The sequence below is a fragment of the Lepus europaeus genome, chromosome 2, assembly GCF_033115175.1.
Source record: "Lepus europaeus isolate LE1 chromosome 2, mLepTim1.pri, whole genome shotgun sequence".
Lineage (NCBI taxonomy): Eukaryota > Metazoa > Chordata > Mammalia > Lagomorpha > Leporidae > Lepus > Lepus europaeus.
The window spans coordinates 57,181,253-57,196,049 of record NC_084828.1 but is presented as its reverse complement, the minus strand read 5'-3'; positions in this window follow the sequence as shown (position 1 = coordinate 57,196,049).

Below are 14,797 nucleotides of genomic sequence, written 5' to 3'. Positions count from 1 at the left end.
TTTGTTGAAATAGCTAATGTATTCAATAATTACTATGCACCAGGCATCATTATAAGAGAGTTAGTAATATCACTTTTTTTTTAAGGGAAAGGGTTTATTGGGGAACACCCAACAGACTGTAGTGAAGGGGTGGCGAAGGAAAAAGAGGAGACTGTAAGAGAGAGAGACAGAGAGGAGGGAGAAGAGAGACAGAGAGGAGCAGAGAAGCCAAAAGAGGCCAAGAGAGCAGGGAGCAGAGCCAAGAGAGCACATGTTCAGGAACAGGCCCTTTTAAAACTTTGCCTGAGGGCGGGCAGGGAAGCAGGAGCAGCGAATCCTTTTAGGATGGGGGTGGAGCCTGGCTGGCTCAGGTAGCTGGGCTGTGCGGCCACCTGGCTAAAACTGCGCCAGTTTTTATAGTATGGGGTTACATTAGCCCCGAAAGTCCAGGAGGGGTAGAGGGACGATGATCTGTCTTTAGAGCTACTTCCTGCTGACATGGGGCAATGTCTCAGGCCGCTATCTCCTGGGTGGGGAGCCGAGTATATTCCTGTAGCTGCATTTGGTTGACCACCTGGTTGTTGAAGGCCTTCGTTTGTTCCATTATAACTTGCTGTAAACACTTAGACACTGTAGGATAAAAGACAGGGTTGAGAATAGTAACCAATGATCCTAAGAGTAGCATTAGCCATTTCATAGAGGAGAGGAAATGGGGGGTCTCTGGACCCTTGTGGGGACAGTTTGATGGATGTGGCTTAAAGCTGGTCCCAGCCAAGACTGGGAGAAAAGCCACTCAACTTAGCAATACCACTTTCTAACACTCACTGCAACCTGTTGTGTTATAGTACTATAATTGTCCCTATTTTACAAGTGAGACATTGATCCACAGAGGTTTAAGTAGTTGGCTTTAGTCCCTTACACAGGCAGTGCTGGAGATGGCTTTTGGACCTAGGTAATCTAAGTTCTGAATCTGGGCTCTTAAACCTGCTTTATGCTTCTCCCTACCTTCCCTTTCCACACATAAGCATAAGCAATTCAGAGGGGATGAGGATGACATTGCCTGTGACTGAATTGCTATTCTCAAAGAATTTTAAACTAGAGTTATTGTGGCAAGATCAGGTCCTGCAATGGGCAAAAGATCAGTTCTTTGTGCAATCTGAGATGGTTTAAAAAGAAATAGCAAAAATTCCATTTGGCTATGTTCAAGATATAAACTGATTTTATGTACAAAATCCTAATCAGACACACCTTAAGACAAAAGCTTCTCAAGTGGGTAAGCATCATCTAATCCCAGGAATATGGAAGTAGAATGCTTATGAGGATCAAAAACAAGAGAATCTGGGAGAGAAGGTTAAAAATCTATGCTTTTTGGTGTTTTTAACAGTCTAAATGTGTTAGAGAATTTGACATGTTAAAACCCTGGGTGGAAACTCCCTGTACTCTTCACAGCTAGTTTTTCTTTTTACAATTAAACAGATAAATATCTTTGGAGATGAGATCAATATCATTATATTATATTCTCAGGAAATGGGATCAGGACAGAATTGAATGCAGCCTGAAGATATGGAGGTTGGGACTGCATATATATTTTCAATGTTTTTGTTTTTGTTTTACTTTGTGTATCTATCTCCTTCTATCCAACTGTTGTGGTGGTAGGTGTTGAATCAGGAAGCATATTTTACACATTTTAATAATTAATATTTCAGCACACATCTTATAAGATTAGAGACCTTCTTAACCACATTGCTATTATCAATTTCAAAAAAAATCAAAATTTATTTCTAATAGCATCCAATGTTAATCATGTATTCAAATTTCCTCTATTTATAAAAATATATATTTCATAACTGCTTTTCCCTCAATCCAGGGTTCAAGAAAAGAGGAAGGAAGGAAGGAAGGCAGGAAGCAAGGAAAGAAAGAAAGAAAGAAAGAAAGAAAGAAAGAAAGAAAGAAAGAGGATGCCAAAGAGAAAATACAACTAAATCAAAGGTTTGTGTTACATTTGATTGTTATACTATTTTTGTCTCTTATAATATAGAAAATTTAATAATAAGATTTTTTTTATCAGTAAGAATCCTATGGCCAAACAGAACACAAGAGTGTAAGAAAATGCAAGATTCTCTCAAAATCAGAAATAAAGTTGAATGAAAAATGACATAAAATCTTAAAAGCTGAATGATTGTGGATACAGAGAATTAGCTGGGTCATACATAATTTGAATATTAGGAACATTATTTATGTAAGTATTGTGAGGTAGGTGAGTAATGTGGGCTACAACAACATTGAGACCAACTTGTCTAATTTATCAAGTCCTTATCTAGGATATAAATAAAGTTATGTTGCATGATGGCTGCTAATAAAACTGTAGCCGTTGTCCTATTCAAAACCTTTCACTAATAAATAATTGCAGTTAGTTTAAAAGACAAATATTTTTCAAGTGGATTAGTATCATTTAGTCCCAGTAATATACAAATATAGAATTGTTTAAGAGAATCAAATACAAGATAATTTGGAAGGTGGTGAAAAATTTATGCATGTCAATATTTTAATAGTTCAAATGTGTTATAGAATTTGACATTTAAGTAACAGGTTAGTCTTTTCATTTTTTATAAATGTTTAACTTTGTAAACAATTTCAAATTTTATTTAAAATGGAAATGCTATGAGCATTAAACATATTATTAATATATTTAATAAAACTTAAGAGTGAATAAATTGAAGCTCTTTTAAATCTTTAAGCATTAAATCCTGAGGTGTTTTCTTTGTTATAGCAGATTAACTTCTAAGATATTAAACTTAGCCTTGTAAAAAAAGAGTCGTATTTAAGCTCTTTTTCAGTATATCAATCAACTACTTTTTCATATAATATCAAACCTTATCCACAGACTTACTAGAAAATATTTTTAAATTTTAACAAAGTTAGATTTTAAATTTAAAGTATTCGGAAATAGGTGATTTGGGAATATATATTTTCAATTGAATAATCATCCTTAAAATTTCTGGTATATATTTTTCAACAATTCAACGTTGAACATCAAAAACACTTCACATTGAGCCAAGGATAAATTGGATATTTTTCTTCAGAAGCTATGTTATGGGTAAAATTCACTTCTTTAAACACTAAAATAATGTACCACATATTGAGATGCACACTCTCAGAGAGCTACATGGAAACTAAAACCAATGGAAGCAAATCAGTTTGATATTTGTTTTACTCTTTTTTTTTTTTTAATTTTTATCAGGCAGAGTGTACAGTGAGTGAGAGACAGAGAGAAAGGTCTTTCTTTTGCCGTTGGTTCACCCTCCAATGGCCGCCGCGGTAGGTGCGCTGCAGCCGGCGCACCGCGCTGATCCGATGGCAGGAGCCAGGTGCCTCTCCTGGTCTCCCATGGGGTGCAGGACCCAAGGACTTGGGCCATCCTCCACTGCACTCCCAGGCCACAGCAGAGAGCTGGCCTGGAAGAGGGGCAACCGGGACAGGATCGGTGCCCCGACCAGGACTAGAACCCAGTGTGCCGGTGCCGCAAGGCGGAGGATTAACCTAGTGAGCCGCGGCGCTGGCCTCAGTTTGATATTTGTCACATTTATGCAGAATCATAAATAAGCTCACTGAGTGGAAAAACAGGAAGATGACTTGTACTATTTGTATTAATTGCATTTCCTTATTTCCCAAGAATATGTAATTGAATTTGTTGATGATAAATACCAGTTCAAGGTGACTTCACTAAATGCACAGGATACGTTTCTTCCCTTAAAAAAACACTTTTCATTAAAAGGTAAACACATTATAATTATTATGTTAACAACATTAAAACTTCTCAAAATTAGGAGACCATCTTTATTGTTAAAGGTATGGAGACAGCCAAGGAATAGAGAAACAGACAGAGGAAATATGTCCTCACACCCTTCTCTTGAGCTGCCTCTGAAACTCCTCCCAAAGCCAGCAACCAGAAGCAGCAAATTTGCTTCCCCCAACTGGTGCCAGCCAAAAATATTCAACTTGGCTGCTGACTGCATCTCTGTAATGACCTATAGCCTATTATAATATCACTAGAATAAAATTACCCTGGCTGACACTCCTATTCCTATGATGCTCCTGACACCTTGGCATGAAGACAACCATAAGCTTTGAGTCTCATCCTGTCACTGATTGTGTGGTCATGAGGAAGTCACACAATGGGCCTTATTATTAATTGCATCACTTTTGAATTGAAGTATTGGATGAGTAAATAACCAAGACAGTGTCCAGCTATATGAGCCTATGAAACTATGGTATTTAACAACAGCATTGGTAAATACTGATGAATTCCCTGAGGTCATCTTTCAAAAATCCCCTGCTTTATCAGAATTAAAATTTTTCCATATCAGTTTTTGCATATCCAGTCTTCTTGTTGGATCCATGACAACCAATAGGTTACTGAAAGATACATCCAGAGCACCCTCATATCTTCCTCTTGGAATTGTACAAAAATAATAATAATAATAATAATAATAATAATAAAATTAGCAAGAGGTCTCACAGCCTATCTTGCAGGTAGAACTGTAAATTTCCTATTAGAGATGCCACCTGGCTTTCACCTGACCAGCTCTCTCCTCCCAGGCCAGCTAGGTAATGGAAATCAACAGGGTGAATTCCCTAATGAGGTTCACATCTCCCTTATCATGTACCTCATGTAAAGACATAAACAGACCTGCCACTCATAACTGGCAAGGCCTTAAAGCCCACCCAATTATTATGAATCCCCTTCTGTCAGTTTCTATTGGCCTCTCAATGAGAAAACTTGCTCATGGTTTAATAATGCCTCTGTTCTCGATTTTAGATCCTGTGAGTTTAAACTGCTTGTTAGATTTGTTTTCTCCAGACTTGAAGAAGTAAAATTCTAGGTGGCCATGCACAAGAAATCTCAGTTTCCAAAGCAGTTTCTGCAAGCTGGCACTGCATCCTCCTGGAGAAGCCACCTCCTGCTGTGAAGCCACCTCCTGCTGGAACCTTGTCTTGACTGCCCTTCCCAAGGACACCTCTTTTCAACATGAAGCAGCCAGAGCAATCATCACTCAATCCCCCCAACAGATGTTAGGGTCGATTCTTCTTGAGGGGCAAATGTTAGGAGTCAGATGGGTTAATAGGCAGTCAGGGAGGTCCCACGGAATTTGGGGTGTGGAATGCTTGCTTCTCTCCCCACATTTTTATCTTTAGCAAGAACAAATTGACCACTCTCCTTCCTTAGGAATCTCCAAATTTACCATGAGAATAGCAAAGGAGTGCTGAGCACAATTTATTCTGAAAACAAGCTACCTATCCTACCTTATGATTTTGTGTGTGTGTGTATGTGTGTGTGAGGAAACCAGACAGATAAAGAAATGTAAACCAGGTCTTTTGTTGAGGTTGTCTCTATCTTACTGATTGACAGTTTCATCTCCAAAATTGTACTTAAAAACCCCAGTGCCATGGGGCCCTTTGGGTTTTGCTTCTCTTGCAGTCCCCCCACCTCCATGCCACAATAGCTGGAGGTCTTTGACTCTAATAAATCTTGCTTTTAAACCTTAAAAAAAAAAAGAAAAGAAAAAAAGAAAGCAATAGCCCTTGTACTTTTGGATGATTTTGTTGTTTCTTCCATAGAAAAAGATGGTACAACTAAAATTACCAAAAATTAAGCTGCTATTGGTTTTTTAATTTAATTTAATTTAATTTTTTGACAGGCAGAGTGGATAGTGAGAGAGAGAGAGAGAGAGAGAGAGACAGAGAGAAAGGTCTTCCTTTGCCATTGATTCACCCTCCAATGGCCGCCATGGCCGGCGCACTGCGGCTGGCGCCCCTTGCTGATCCGAAGGCAGGAGCCAGGTGCTTCTCCTGATCTCCCATGGGGTGCAGGGCCATCCTCCACTGCACTTGGGCCATCCCCCACTGCACTCCCTGGCCACAGCAGAGAGCTGGCCTGGAAGAGGACCAACTGGGACAGAATCTGGTGCCTCGAACAGGACTAGAACCCGGTGTGCCGGCGCCGCAAGACAGAGGATCAGCCCATTGAGCCACTGCGCCGGCCGCTATTGGTTTTATACTTTTATTTATTTCCCCTGACATCTCCATTTTTGTTTATTTCTTAAAGACCTTTTAGAAGCAATAATCTCAAAATAAAATAGCCTACTGGTAATTTATAACAGCACTTTATTCTGACTTAAATACATTTTCAACCCTGTTCTTTTTAATGTTAATTTTTTTTTTTTTATCATTTGTTGAGTTCTTTAAGGAGATGTGATATTAACTTCAGGACATCACTCTGAGGAACACACTGAATCAAACAGACCGCCTTTGTGTTTTAGATGTGCAAATTGATGCCAAGTGGATAAATGTTTTTCCTAGGTAATTGTGTGAATTTTATAAATAATATAAAAGATAACTAGAAACAACTCCTCAAATAATAACTTCTGATATCTCTAATTGAGCTTTGTTATCAATAAAATTGTGTATCTAAAATATGTTTTTGAGCACAATGAAATCATATCCACAATGTTTTAGCAAGTTGGATATAATAGCATATATACAAAAACATTATTTAAGAACCAATGTTAATATCAGGGAGACACTAAAATTTAAATCCTTTCATTTAAACACGTCAAGGGGCAGGTAATGGGCCTCCTGATGAAGATGCTACTGGGGACATTTACATCTAGTATCAGAATGAATAGCTTCAATTCTCAATCCACTCTCAATTCCAGACACCTGCTAATGTATATCCTGGGAGGCACCAGGTGGTAGCTCAAGTAGTTTGGTCCCTTCCACCCACATGGGTGACCTTCTGTCTGGCTCAACCCTGGATGTTGCAGGCATTTGGTGACTAAACCAGCAGATAGGATTTCTGACTGTCTGGTCTGTCTGTCTCTCTCTGTCTCAACTAAATACAAATTAAATACAATATTAATAAATAAATATAAATTATTTTGAATTGTAACACAACAAATATGAGAGAACAGGTATACATTTGACATGCTGATTTAATTTCATTTGGATATATACACCCAAAAGTAGAATAGCTGGAATGCATCATAGACATAATTTTTTTGAGGACTTGCCATACTGTTTCAATAAAGGCTGTTCTAGTTTACATTCTTATACCAACAGTCTGAAGTTTCCTTTACTCCCCATCCTTTTCAGCACTTTAAAAAATCTTTTTAACAGTAGTCATTTTAACTGAGATGAGATGATATCTCATTGTGGTTTTGATTTGCATTTCCCTGATGGCTAATGATAATGAGTATGTTTTCATATATTTGTGGGTCATTTGTGTTTCTTATTTTGAGAACTGTCTATTAACATAATTTCCCCATCTTTAATTGAATTAAAGAATGTGAATAGCCAAAGTAATCTTAAAGAAACAAAGCTGGAGGCATTACAATATGAGATCTCAACCAATACTACAGAACTGTAGTAATTAAAACAGCATAGAAAGCATGATACTGACACACAGATACACACACACACACACAAATACATACACCAACAGAGCAGAACATAGGTCCCATAAATAAACACACATATCTATAGCCAATTGTTTCTTGAGGATGCTAAACACACACAATGGAGAAAGAACAATCTTCAATAACTGATGTTGTGACAAGTGATTATCTATATGTGTAAGATTTAAGTTTGACCTCTTTGTCTTGCCCTATACAAAATCATCTCAAAAAGGATGAAAGACGAAAATGTAAAAATCGAAACTATAAAGCTAATAGAAGAAACCATGGAAGAAATACTTCAAGAACAATATAGGTGGGGCCGGCACTGTGGCGGAGTGGGTAAAGCTGCCGCCTGCAGTGCCGGCATCCCATATGGCACCTGCAGTGCTGACATCCCCTATGGGAGCCAATTCCAGTCCCAGCTGCTCCTCTTCCAGTCCAGCTCTCTGCTATGGCCTGGGGAAGCAGTACAAAACGGCCCAAATCTATGGGCCCCTGCATCCACTTGGAAAACCTGCATGAAGCTCCTGGCTCCTGGCTCCTGGCTTCAGATGGGCGCAGCTCTGGCAGTTGCGGCCAACTGGAGAGTGAACCATAGGATGGAAGATCTTTCTCTCTGCCTCTCCGTCTCTCTCTGTGTATCTCTGACTTTCAAATAAATAAATCTTAAAAAAAAGAAAAAAAGATCAATATAGGCAATGATTGTAAGACTTCCAAAATTGCAGGAAGCAGAAGTAAAACTAGACAACTGGGATTTTATCAAATTAAGATGCTTGTTTCCTACATAACAAAGAAAACAATCAACAAAGTAAAGCAACAACCTACAGAATGGAAGGAAGTATTTGCAAATTAGCCATTAGATCAAGATTACTCAAATTTACCATAATCAGCATATTAGACTAAATAATTCTTCACTGCAGAATATTTTAATAGCATTACAGGATATTTAACAACATCCTTGTTTTGTTTTTGTTTTGTTTTGTTTTTTATAGTAAGTCCAGTGTTGACATCCTTGGTTTCTATTGACTTCATGACAAGGATACTCTTCTCAAGTTATGACACCCCAAAACGTCTCCAAACATTGCTGAATGTCTCCTAGGAACAAAATCACCCCTGTTGACTTAGATGGACGTCTTAGGTTTCTTCTAATCTGATACTTCCATGAAAACAAGAATATTACATTCATGTTATATTTAACAAAGCACTCAAAACCACTGTGTATTATAAAAAAAGTTATTAAATGGATGATTATCTTGTTACAAAAGGAATAGTACATACTGTGAAAATGTGGAAGATGGGGCTGGCACTGTGTCATGGTAAGCTAAGCCTCTGCCTGCGGTGCCAGCATCCCATATGGACACTGGTCCAAGTCCCAGCTGATCCTCTTCCTATCCAGCTCCCTATTATGGCCCAGGAAAGCAGCAGAAGACGATCCAAGTGCTTGGACCTCTGTACCCATGTGGGAGACCAGGAAGAAGCTCTTGGCTTCTGCCTTTGGATCATCCAAGCTCCAGCTTTTGCAGCCATTTGGGGAGTAAACCAGCAGAGGGAAGACCTTTCTCTCTGCCTCTCCCTCTCTGTCTGTATCTCTCTCAAATAAGTAAATAAAAATCTTTTTTAAAAAAAGTGCAAAGGTGGCTCTGTTGCACAATGGATAGCACATTGGACTTCTAAAAAAAAGTGCAACATTAATATTATCAACTTCTAGTATTGCTCAAGATGCTTGTTTATTGTATAAGTGTTCCATCACTAATAAAATTTAAATTGTCAATTTCATTTAAATATAAATTAGATTTAAATCCTCTAATCAATCCACAACCTATTATTAGAAATAATTAGTGTTTATTTTCTATATTTTAACACAGAAGGAAACATGATTTGGAACCAAGAAATTTATTTGAAATTATACCTAGTTACATAAAACTTATGGATTAAAAGTTGCCTGAATTTTGGTTGGTTAATTGGTTTAGTTTTTCAGAAACAAATTCCACTATTCTTATGTTCTGTAAATAGCTTTAATTAATTGGTTCACCTTTTACAAAATGTTCATCTAGTACTTTTTATGTCTTGTAAATAACCTCAATTTTCAAGAACTAAAACATCAAACTGAAAAAGATAATCCTCTGCTGTTTCCTTTTCACTCCATTAACAGTGCTGTAACACATTTTTATGTAATTGATAAGAAACCAGAAATGTATTACATTAATTTTACTTATTCAAAGTAAATTTCTAGTTAAAATTGCAACATTCAAACACATGAGCACAAATACATGTAATGTACAAATACAAATGAGTTTTTCAACTGTGTAGGTTAATGATTTTAAAGTCTATCAAGGATTAGTAATCTTTTCAATTTTTGCAATTATAATTACTCATTATATCCAACTTATAATTGAAATAAAAAAAATTGCCATGAAGTATTCTCAATTCCATAATATTTATTATATAAAGAGAAATTATTTAAACTATAGTATATAGGGGATTTTTATTCTGTGAACTAATCTTGTGTTCAGTTGGAAAATAGTATAGCTTGAATTAACTCTGGCTATTTATAGGATAATTACAAACACTGAGCAAATATTAGACCTGAAGGCCAAATCTTTCCCAATACCTATTTTTTGTATGGCTTATTAAATTTTTTTTGACAGGCAGAGTTGGACAGTGAGAGAGAGAGACAGAGAGAAAGGTCTTCCTTCCGTTGGTTCACCCCCCAAGTGGCCGCTATGGCCTGTGTGTTGCGGCTGGTGCACTGCGCCAATCTGAAGCCAGGAGCCAGGTGCTTCCTCCTGGTCTCCCATGCGGTTACAAGGCCCAAGAACTTGGGCCATCCTCCACTGCACTCCCGGACCACAGCAGAGAGCTGGACTGGAAGAGGAGCAACAGGGACAGAACTGGCGCCCCAACCGGGACTAGAACCCGGATTACTGGCGCCCCAGGTGGAGGATTAGCCTAGTGAGCCACAGCGCCGGCCTGTATGGCTTATTCATTAAGTGTAGTTTTTATGTTTTTCAATGATTAAAAAATCAAGAGTAAAATTTCATAAAAAGTTAAAATATATGAAATTTTAAGTTTTGCTATCTATAAATTAAATATTATTAGAATACAACTTATTTGTGCATTTATTTCCTATGGCTGGTTTTGGGCTACAGTGGCAAATGTGAGTTGTCATAACAGACCCACAAGGAATAAAAGACTCACAATCTGGTTCTTAACCAACTCTATACAATTAGTACAGGACTATGAACACACACAAGGTATAAATCTGGGGGCAGGACACTTAAGATATTTCTGAGGAGATTTCTCTCAGCAAATAACATATTATTTCCTCTTTAATATATCTTTTTGTAAGCCATGGTAAAAGCTATTGAGCACTATCAATAAAATATTTACCATGATGTCATTCAATATTTAAAAAAATATGGTTGCAGTGATATTATTGACTAGCTTATTAAAAAAAATAAAGGTTTATGTTTTTATACCTCATCATTGAAATTTAGAGAATTGTGATTCTTATAATTTTCTACTTGAAATCAACTTAGACATCTAATAACAATCATCAATGACTGTAATGTGTATAATTCAGCATAATGTTCTACTTTCTCATGTTTTAGTAAAGCTATTACGCCTGGCTTCTAGCTACACCATTTTGTAATAAACACAAGATACAGCAAACCGAATCAAACTTAATTTATAGACTTGACCTAGTTTAAATTCTAGCTTAAGTACAAAGAAAAAAAAAAAACAGAGTACAAATTTGATGATTGAAAAAATCAAAGTCCATACAGCAAATATTACTAATAGAGGCTTAAATGGTACAAAGATTATAATTCTTTAATGAATTTAATGTTACTCAAACTAATGAAAGGCTAAAAACATAAATCTTCAGTAATTTACTGTGATGCCATAACTAAATAGATTAAAATTTGATCATCTGTTCATGGGTCAATGGTTCTACGGTTATCCTTCAAAGATTTCCTAGCAGAAAAAATGCAGTTGTTTATTATCTCTGCATCATTATAGACCCCCTTTTTTAAGAGAAAAAAATGCTTTAATTATCTTGAAAAGTGTGTAGTTTCCTGCAGTATCTACCATGATCTTGTTACTATTTTACACACCTACTACAATGATGACTAGAACTTATCTTGAAGACATTTCTGAAAGTTTCTACAATGAAAGTACATATAGCATATATGTAAATTTTCATATTTAGCTGAGTATTATGATAGTCAATAGAGAAATAACCAATCACTTAGGAACATTTAAAAATGTACAACTTGGAGCAACGTTTCAAATAAAAATTTTGAAATATGTGCGATAAGGCTAGTGATTTAAAAATTAAATAATAAATAGAAATGTTCAATTATGTATTAAAAGAAATATTATGTATTTAATAAATTCAACCTCCTTTTTGCTGGTACTAAATTTACTTAAACAAACCATTTAAAATTATTTTTCTTTGATCTTTAAAGAGAATTTTAATAACTCAGTTCAGAGAAGCAAAACAAATAAATCTGGTAACCAAAAGATTATTATCTCAAATAAGTGAACCTAGGAAATGAAATGTTCTCTTTAGCATTAAAACAAGCAATTATTTTTACCAAAGGCAAAATGAAAGGAGCCATTGGAACAAAAGGAGGATTAGAGATCATCCAAGAAATAGAAATTATAGTGTTTTCTCCCAGGCAAGGGTGACTTCTCCCAGGTTATGTGGGATTCCAAGCCCATTCTAACAACACTAAGCTAATCATTAAAATACTTTTCAGTTGAAAGAAAATCAAATAATAATTCTTTTCAATTATTGCATCATCTTTGTAATTAAAGATGATGCCACCCATATGCAGCCAGGTTTTCTGGTGCAATGGAACCTTGGTAAGAAGTCTCTAATACAGATGGTTTTGTTTCATTAATGGAACATCTGTGGCATGTGCCTGGGATTTGTGTTAGAAACGCAATGGTGTGGCAAATTCTGCATAACTTTTACTTCCAAATCCTAACCTCAAGTTTGAAGAAGCAGCCAAAACAGTCCATCCTTTCCCCGAATCTAATCAAAATATTTAGGATGGATTGAAGCTCACAAAATGTTTCTTCCTTTCTGCACCCCAATGGGAGAAGATGTTTTCCACTTTCTTTGCTACACTTAAAATATTTTCCAGCCCAAACTGTACCCATCATTGGAATCATAACCACTAGTGGTTGTCTCATGTGCTAGTTTTTAAAAAATACTAAATTTGGGGCCGGTGCTGCGGTGCAGGAGGTTAAAGCCCTGGTCTGAAGTGCCGGCATCCCATGTGGGCACCAGTTCTAGTCCCAGCTGCTCCTCCTCTGATCCAACTCTCTACTATGGCCTGGGAAGGCAGTGGAAGATGGCCCAAGTCTTTGGGTCCCTGTACCCACGTGGGAGACCAGGAAGAAGCTCCTGGCTCCTGGCTTCGCATCGGTGCAGCTCTGGCCATTGCAGCTATCTGGGGAGTGAACCAGTGGATGGAAGACCTCCCTCTCTGTCTCTGTCTCTTTCTGTAGAAACTCTGTCTTTCAAATAAATAAAATAAATCTTTAAAAAAATAAAAATACTAAATTAAATTGCCTCTCCCATGCTTACTAAAATGACAGCATTTGCAGTCATTTTGATGGCTTCAGTGCTGGGCACTTACCCAAATCCCTGCTTCTGTGGAGTCAGCTGTCCTCCATGTGCCTGGCTCTGCTGCATGTGACTGAGTGTTCAAATGTCAGGTCTTACCAAACTTTTTCAGGAAAGATTCAAACCTTCAAATGAGAGAAGAGTTGGTCATTATGCAAAGTCTTCCAAAAAAAAAAAAAAAAAACTCTGCATTTTAGACAAGCAAATGCTTCCAATGATCTCAGAAGGTTTTGCATATTAATCATCACCAACATGAAACCTGAACTCAACTTGTATAGACCTTTGTTTCTTTCCAACTATGTCTCTTCCAATTCTCATTTCATCCCCTTACTTTTATCCCCATCTGCTTTTGATCTTCTATTTTATACTATACACAAATTTTGAGTGGTATGTGTGAAGCAAGCTATACTCAGGCTGATGAGGGAAAGCCTGCTGGTCTAGAAAACAAAATCGTAAAGTAAGAAACAAGGCCAGGGATTGGATTGGGAGCTAATCTGCACAGCTGTCAATTTTCCTTTTGTGCTTTGTGAAAGATGCCTGTCCCTTTCAATACTACATTTCATATAGTGATGAAAATGGGATATGAAATATCATTGTGAAAACTGGTGTGATTGGGATAAAAATGACTGAGGCTGTCAATGCAAACAAACCCAACAGGACTCAATTGTGCAAAATAAGCTAGACAGCGAACCTGCTTCATAATCTCTGCTTTTGTTTAGGGGCTGCCAAATAACTCCCACCCTCAATAGCCTTCGGAGTCCTGGACAGGGTTTGGGAGTCTTTTTAGCATTCCATTCCAATATCCATTATGGTTTCTCATCAGACACAAAAGTGAGAAGCTGGGATTTGGGTGTCACAGGAAAAGCTTTGCAAGATGTTTCAGCCATAGTGAAGGTTTACTTCATGCATTGATGTATTTAGAGATAGCTGTGCAGAAGATTGAAGTCCATTGTGTTGCTTTATATTACTCTGATATTTAGTAATAATGGCTACCCTGAAAAAGCACATCATTCTATTAGTAATACCACTGTCCTACTCTTTTATAAGATTTCACATTATTCAATTGGCTCAGAGTACTTTAACCACATTTACGTTCTCAATTACCCCTGTGATAGAGGCAAGCTGCCTATGGCTACTGTGAACTGATATTAAAATCTGAGAGAGTTCGACCTCTTAAGATTTCTAGTAAATCCCCAAACCAAACTCCTCTTCTCTACAGTAAGTGATTTTAAAGCTAATGTAACCATTAAAAAATAACATCCCAGGGCTATTGCCATTGTCCTCTATCTCTTCTGTGGTGTTGAGAGTTTGCTACTTTATAGACCAAACAATTCCAAGCTCAAGATTTCTCAGCGAAGTGTCAACTCCATAAACAAACAAAATACAATTCTACCCATTAGTATACAATACAGGAGGTACATAGAAATATCATTAATATAAACTCCCTTTTAGTAAGGAAGGTTAAGAACTCTTGTTAAAAACATAAAGATGATAGTAGGAAACCTCTTTTTGGTCTTCCTAATTACATTGACAGACGGCAATTTTTCTTCCTTTCTCGGAGGCTTGTGTCTGCCTTACTCTACAATGTTTTCCAGCAACATTTCAGATTTCTCTTTGAATGCATATGTGCCATGGCCTCTAACATTTGCAAACTTAAAAATGAAAATGCAACAGGTACAAGTAGCAATTATAAATTCCATCATTTATAGAAAAAATCAGTAGCTTC